The sequence below is a fragment of the Eurosta solidaginis genome, chromosome 1 (assembly GCF_040869045.1).
Source record: "Eurosta solidaginis isolate ZX-2024a chromosome 1, ASM4086904v1, whole genome shotgun sequence".
NCBI classification, from domain to species: domain Eukaryota; kingdom Metazoa; phylum Arthropoda; class Insecta; order Diptera; family Tephritidae; genus Eurosta; species Eurosta solidaginis.
The window spans coordinates 257,097,991-257,106,102 of record NC_090319.1 but is presented as its reverse complement, the minus strand read 5'-3'; positions in this window follow the sequence as shown (position 1 = coordinate 257,106,102).

Here is an 8,112-nt window from a genome sequence, read left to right as displayed (position 1 = left end):
GAATTGGCGCCCTCGCAAGAAATTAAATATCCTTCTGTAACATCTAGTAGAAATACAAAGATATAATTGTCTTTTTTTTACTCAAGTGATCTTGCACTTACAAATGTATTCAAGCTTTCAAAAAAAAAAAAAAAAAAAAAAAAAAAACGTTCATTTGAAAAAAAGATATGGTGTAAGCGGGTATCTAAGCTAGTTAGGTGACTTGCTTGTCTATGTGTTACAAAGTTTAATTGCACCAGTAGTTAGGAGCAAGCCCACCATATCTGATACAATAACCAAAGGGTGGCATGGACACAAAACATGAGGGTGAACCATTAGCATCGACATTTTACGACACAAAATTTTATTTTAGATTTCTTTTTCCTTTCAGTTTGTTTTTATAGAGAGTTTTAGTTTCAGAAATATGGCTACAAATGTGGAAGCCAAAACAGATTTTTGAGTTTTGTTGTTCCATAAGTAGTAGATTTTGTGACCACAACTACATCGCGAATGGTAGGTGTTGTGAAGCATAAAATAATTTTCTTTTTGAATTGTTTCGTTTATTTAGCTTATCAGTGAGGATTCACATACCAACCCACACAGGAACGAACAACTATGCTCCAGAACCCTAAGCCTCCTCAAGTAGTCAGGCCATCCGAACACCCGCCAACTCATAATAGTCTAACTTATTTAATTTTTTTTATACATTTTTTATGTTGGAGAGCTTTTTATCTTAAATTTGGTATTGTTTTTTTTGGAGGCAGTCTTTACAAAGATTTGATTTTTTTTGGTGTATTGTTGTTGCATAGGGGTTTAACCTACAGAGATACGATATTCATATCTCTTCATCAATACACATATTTTTTTTATCTATATAGATATATCTTTTTTATTACATGTTAGATTCAGTACCTATAGGATTGAACATATTCATGTACAGACATCCTATTTTATAGTTCCTTTTTACATATAAATACTTTTTCTTAATGACACATGTTTTATTTTTTTTTTTAATACATGTTCAATTTTTTTTATATTACACGGTTTGCTAACTTTAACGTCCATATACTATCCTTAGTTCGTATATTTTTCCTTTATTTTTGATTACATCAAGAATTTTTGTTTACCTTAGTACCGATATAAAGGGATTTTTTTTACGAGCGGCGCTGATACAGTGGTGTGTGCTAGCCGAGATAAAATTTTTATAGGATCTAATATACATACATACATACGCAGCCATTTCGACTTATATACATGGTTTTTAAATTGGTTCATTACCAAAAAATTTTTGTTTGTTTAATACGTGATATATATAAGTTCGCATAGGGTTTAACCCGCATATACATATAGCTTATATTGATTTAAATTTTCTTTTATATAAATTTTCTTTTGATCTTTTTAAAGCGCTAGTACGTGAAGGCGTGTCTCTAGACATTTAAGGCTCATAGGAGTTAGCATACATTCTGTGTTCCCATATTATAGTTTTCCCTTTTAGGGTTACATAAAGAGTTCATATATATACATATATACATTTACAGTGTGTCTTTTTTGGTGCCTCGTTACACAAAGTTTTTTTTTGTCCTAAAAAATTGTTTTTTTTGCATTACTCGTATGAGTCACTCTCCACCAGCCCATAATACACGAGCAAGAACAAAGACAGCCAACATGCCAGCAGAAGACGCAAATAAGCAAATGAATGAGGGTGATCCCGCATTCATCGATCTTTCAGATAGGTTCGTAGGTACGAAAAACAAAGGGGATGAAAATGTAGGCGGTAGTGGGCAAGGCGCACCACAAGGTGGTGTGCAAGCATTAACAACTAGCACGGGGACAATGCCCAAACAATATGGTCAAGCCCAAGTTACCCAATCGGTACTCATCCGGCCACCGTCGTTACCCTTTCCGCGCCCCCCTCCGGTTCACAATTTCGCGACTAATGTTACGGCCAGTAGGCCTATAACACCAAACATACGTGAGGAAGTGACGCCCATAATAGAAAGTATGATGGCGGAAACTCAACAAGCCCCTTTAAGTGAAATGCGCGCAGGCATGCAGGCGATGTTTGAAACCGTACGCAGTTCCAGTGTCGAAGTGGGAGCTGGCCGTCAGACAAATAGGCCACGAATACAGTATAAAAAAGGAGGCATAACATTAGCAGCGAGTCAGCAGAGTCGAGGCGTTCGATACCTGAAAACGAAAGAGTTAATGAAAACGTCAACAACAATCTTAATGCACATAATAATATTCCTGGTAGGTCGGCGGTAGGCCCGTTACCGGCGTTCAATAATCAAGCGAATCAGCGTCCAATCCTAGGCCCTGCAGCACCAGGCCATCGTTCTTCCTCACAAAGATCACTACCTGAGCCTCAATACAGAGCTGGTACCTACCGAACTGAAATGAATATAGAAAAGTGGGGGATCAGTTATCAGGGTCACCGCGATTCCATGACCATAGAGGACTTTTTATTCAGGGTGGAGTATTTGAAAGAGCAGTACGGGTGTTCGTGGACTGAGATCATTAGAGACTTTCATCGGCTGCTGAGTGGAGAGGCGCGCGAATGGTACTGGTTGTACATCCGAACGAATCGCAACCTAGACTGGCCAAGTTTACAATTCGCGTTACAACGGCAGTTCGGATCTCAGCTAACGGACTTCGATCTAATGAGAGAGATCACTGAACGCAAACAAAACCCGGAGAGACGATTGATGACTTTTTTCACGCTGTCGGCATACTGCGTTCGCGTCTAAGGAACCCCATATCCGAATACGAAATGGTTCGGCTCGTCAAAGGGAACTTGCGGGAATCGTTGGCCAAATTAGTATACCCCATTGCAGTCTACTCTATAGAGCAACTCCGTATGGAGTGTAAGGAAATCGAAAGGTGTTTTCCTCGTAGGGATCGAGTTCCTCAAGGTGGATTCGTGCCTCGTTCATACCAAGTGAACGAAATAGTTGATACGTCGCCGGAAGAGCAGGAGTCCCCCGGAGATGAGGGTCAAGTCTTCGTGGAGGAGCTCCGTTATCAGCGCGTTACCAAACACCCGTCATCTCGTGACCAAGCAAGTCGTAAAAACCTGGTGTGTTGGAATTGCGGTGCCGAAGGACATGCATTCACCGACTGCATGTCGCTTCAGAGGCGTATATTTTGCTTTAAGTGTGGGAAGGCGGACGTCATCACGCCGAAGTGTCCAATATGTAACCTATCGGGAAACGCGAAACGGAACGCGATGACAGCGGGGGTATCGCGCTCCACACAATTCCCGCTAGAGTAGACGCGTCGACTAACACAGTAGATGAAGACCTCGTGAGAGGGGGCGATCAGCAGATATCACGGATAAAACCAAAACTAACAAATTATACTATTAATAACAAAACAAATAACCCGGCTAGACTGTCCCTTGAAGAACGTATGAGGAGGTACGAAGAAGCCCGCGAAAGAATCTTTGCAGACGGCGTGTTACTAGGTCGTCGCAGGGTGTCACGCAAGATACGGAAGGCAAGGGATCGATTTCGAAAACGGAAGATGCTACGTCGAGCAGTTGTTGCCACGGTTAAAAGGGCAGACCGAGATGACCCACGGGTGTACGCGGACATCGAAATAAACGGTGTCCAAAAACGAGGGCTACTGGACACAGGTGCATCTGTTAGTCTATTAGGTAGAGGATGCCGTGAGTTAGTCGAGGAGTTAGGGGTACCTATCGAACGTTTCATTTCGAAGGTTACAACTGCAGGTGGTGGCGCACATACAGTATTAGGAAAGATGACTATACCTGTCAAATACAAAGATTTAGAGAATAAAATAACGTTTTACTTATGTCCATACCTTGAGCAAAACATTTATCTCGGGATAGATTTCTGGCGCGTTTTCCAATTGGCCCCGAATGTCATAGATGTAAATGAAATCGATTTGTCCAAGTTAGAGCAGCAGATGGTGACGGCGGAAGACAGGAATGAACGGCGTGTGCTTCATGACCTCACGGCTGAACAACAACAGCGCTTAAATCAGGTCGTCGAAAGTTTCAAAACGTTTGAAAAGGATGGTTTAGGTCGTACACCGCTGGAAAAACATTCCATTAAACTCGTGGAAGATGCAGTCCCTGTGAAAGATCGCCATTACCCACTATCACCTGCCATGCAATCTATAGTTTACACAGAAATAGACAAAATGTTAGAATTGGGGGTAATTGAAGAAAGTGAGAGCCCGTGGAGCAATCGGACCACTATAGTACGTAGACCCGGTAAAAATAGATTTTGTTTAGATGCCCGAAAATTAAATGATTTGACCATTAAAGACGCTTATCCGCTGCAGAATATAGAAGGCATAATTAGCCGCATAGAGGATACCCATTTTGTTAGTAGCGTGGATCTTAAGTTCGCTTTTTGGCAGATAGAACTGGAAGACAAGTGTAAACCATACACCGCTTTCACAGTCCCGGGGCGTCCCTTATATCAGTTCGTGGTCATGCCTTTCGGACTATGCAATGCGGCGCAACGATTATGCCGATTGATGGATCGAGTCATACCACAGAGATTGAAGGCAAATGTCTTTATATACTTGGACGATTTACTTATAATCGCTCCCGATTTCGACTCGCATTTGCATACGTTGCAAGAAGTTGCCATGTGTCTTAGAGAAGCAGGATTAACAATAGGATTAAAAAAGTCAAAGTTTTGTTTCAAGGAGTTGCCGTATCTAGGATATATTGTGGGCGGGGGCATGTTAAAGATCGATCCCGAAAAGGTAAAAGCGATCGCGAACATCCCGGTACCGAAAACCATGAAGCAAGTTCGGAGCTTCCTAGGAACAGCCGGTTGGTACAGACGGTTCATTAAGGATTTTGCTGCGATAGCGGCCCCGTTGACCGATACCCTTAAGAAGACGAACAAATTCGAGATGACACCTCAAGCAGTCGAGGCGTTCAATAAATTGAAAAGAGCGCTTACCTGTGCGCCTGTCCTAAGACACCCGGATTTTACTAAACGTTTTTGGGTTCAATGTGATGCCTCGGATTATGGCATAGGAGCGGTGTTATTTCAAAAAAATCACGATGATTCCGAAAACCCTATCGCTTATTTCTCTCAGAAGCTACACGATTGCCAACGCAAATATAGCACTACCGAGAAGGAATGCCTCGCGGCTGTGATGGCGGTGCAAAAGTTTCGCCCATATATTGATCTGATGCCGTTCACAGTGGTGACAGATCACGCCAGTCTTAAGTGGCTCATGGGGCTAAAAGATCTGAGTGGTAGGTTAGCGAGATGGTCTTTGCACCTTCAAGCATTTAATTTTGAAATAGAGCACCGGAAGGGCTCCGAAAATGTGGTTGCAGATACACTGTCACGGTGCATCGAGGAGCTAGCTCAAGCACCGATAGCGGGGATGGATACGGTAGAGTTTGAGTCGGAGGAATATTTAGATTTGATAGGCACGATAGAAAAAAATGCTGAGCGGCTGCCGGACCTGAAAGTCGAAGACGGGTTTGTTTTCAAAAAAATGATTGCGAAAGATGTAGAATTGGAGGAAAATGAATGGAAGTTGTGGGTGCCGGCAGCATTGACATCGACCTTAATAGAGAATGCGCACTGTTGCGAAACTGCTGCGCACGGCGGTATGGCGAAAACTTTGCATCGCTTGCGACGCTTATACTATTGGCCAAACATGGTAGTACAAGTCCGAAACTACGTCCGCGACTGTCAGGTTTGTAAGGAAAGCAAGCCCAGTAACGCTATTTTGAAACCTGGTATAGGATCGGAGGTAGTTACCGAACGACCTTTCAGAAAATTTATATAGAAGTTTTAGGCAAATACCCTAGGTCCAAACGAGGCAACGCCTATATCTTGGTAGTTGTGGATCATTTCTCCAAGTTCACATTTTTAAAGTCAATGCGCGAGGCTACGGCCACCAATGTTGTGAAGTTCCTCACCGAGGAAATCTTTCATAAGTTTGGTGTGCCGGAAATAATACACTCAGATAATGGGCAACAGTTTACCTCTAAACACTTTGCCAAAATGATAGAAACGTACTGCGTTAAACACTTGAAAACCGCGTTTTACTCGCCACAATCAAATGCCGCTGAGCGGGTCAACCAATCGGTCTTGGCTGCTATCCGTTCATATTTAAAAACAGACCAGAGGGATTGGGACCTATATCTGCCAGAGATTGAGTGCGCGTTGCGCAGTGCCGTACACTCTGCAACGGGTGTGTCGCCATATTTCGCCTTATTCGGCGTGAACATGTTCACCAGCGGCGCTGACTATAAGCTGGCTCGGAAACTAAGTTCCCTTAACGACAGCGAATTACTGTTGCTGAACGACAGCGACAGAATAAGATTAATGAGAGAGAAAATTAAAGAAAACTTACACGCAACCTATGAAACAAACGCGGCGCGGTACAACAAAAGAATCCGTGAAGTGCGCTTTGTACCCGGACAAGAAATATATAAGCGCAACTTCGTATTAAGCGACTTTAATAAAAATATAAACGCAAAGTTTTGCAAAAAGTTTGTTAAATGCAGAGTAACGCGAGCGTTAGGTATAAACAAGTACCTGTTGGAAACGTTGTCGGGAAAAAGCTTAGGTGCGTGGCATACCAAGGACCTCAAACAATAGTCCTCCTTCATTCACTCACTATCTCTCCGGCGACGAGGGTCAAGTTGTCCGGAGAGCACAACCGATCCATTATGTCAGCCAACCTGAAAGAAAGATAAACAAAGTATCCATAAAGTAACGTTGGGAGTTTTGTATATTATAATACTTCCCGTAAATCTCTCTCCGGCGATGGGGGTCAAGTCGTCCGGGGAGGTCCAATATGCAGTACATACACAAATGCCCGCCATAGCTCGCGAAGTAGGAGACAGTGTCAGGTCGTGGGTCGTCCCCGCGTTGGGCTTCATTCAGACCTTGGCCCGCTTTAATGTAGAGAGCCTCACATGTTGAGGTGGAGTACGCTGTTAAAACAGCAATATTAAATGTTTGGATCGTTCAAAATATATGAACAAAAAAAAGTTACCAGCGGGTCCCTCCTAAACCAGGGGTGGTATCCACAGTATGTTTGCGCGGAACACTTTTCTACGTTAGCAGCCTTCGGCCGCGCTTATAAAACAGCACCCTGGGTAGGTCCAACACCGGTTTGGAGACCAAAACTATATCCACGCAAAGCACTTATGTTCACAGTTTTTTTTTGTTGGGTATTGCACAACAGAACAACAATCACCTGAAAATCACCAACTTCCACTGCAAGTATCTCCGGACAGAGATACAATTTTTATTTTCCGCCTTCGGAGCTTTGTTCTCGAGATTAATACGCGTCGGGGGAAACATCTCTAGATATTTTTTTTGTGGTAACACATCAGTATTTTAATATAATAAAATTTATAAAATTGTGTTTACCAAAAAGGTAAACACGAGAAAAGTCAAATGAAAATGTCCCAAAAAAACACCATGGTGAACTCACGTAAGTTCACAATGATGAAAAAAGCTTTAGGTTGAAGATTGCCAGATGGACGTGCATGATATGGTGAGAATAAGGACAGGGATAGATAGAGAGTGGTTATGATTGCAATAGACAAAAGAAAGACCGTGGGAAGCGGCATAAGGAAACGGTTCTTTTCAGCGGTTCGGATAGTATAAAAGAGGGTAACTGAAGGAGAACAAATGTAAAGTAAAATATAGCGGCCTATCGAGCTAAAGTGCGCGCGCCGCTTTTCTGATAAAGGAAGATATCCTTGAAATTTTGTGTGCGTTTAAGTTTTTTTTAAATTCCCTGTGCGCGGAGACCCAGAAAGGGTCAGTGTAGTGCCGAAAATAATAATTCTAGAGTTTTTTGATATAAGGCAAATTGCCTTCAATTCAAAGCGCGGTTTCGGTCAATAATCGGTAAGGAGAAGGGCGACACAAAACCCAACCACCAGGACAGCATTCCTCGCGGCATAGAGATGTGGAATATTTAATAATCAGGTGAGTCCGTAAATGTTAAAGGATTTTTTTTTATTATCATCTAGACTTTCGCGCCGTTTGGGGTTCACGCGACCTCGATTTTGACTTCGGTCACCAGCCTCTACAATAAATCCGCAGGCACGGATTTTCCTGGGTGAAGATTTCCACTCAAGCAGTGTTTTTTTGCGTAATCCCAAAT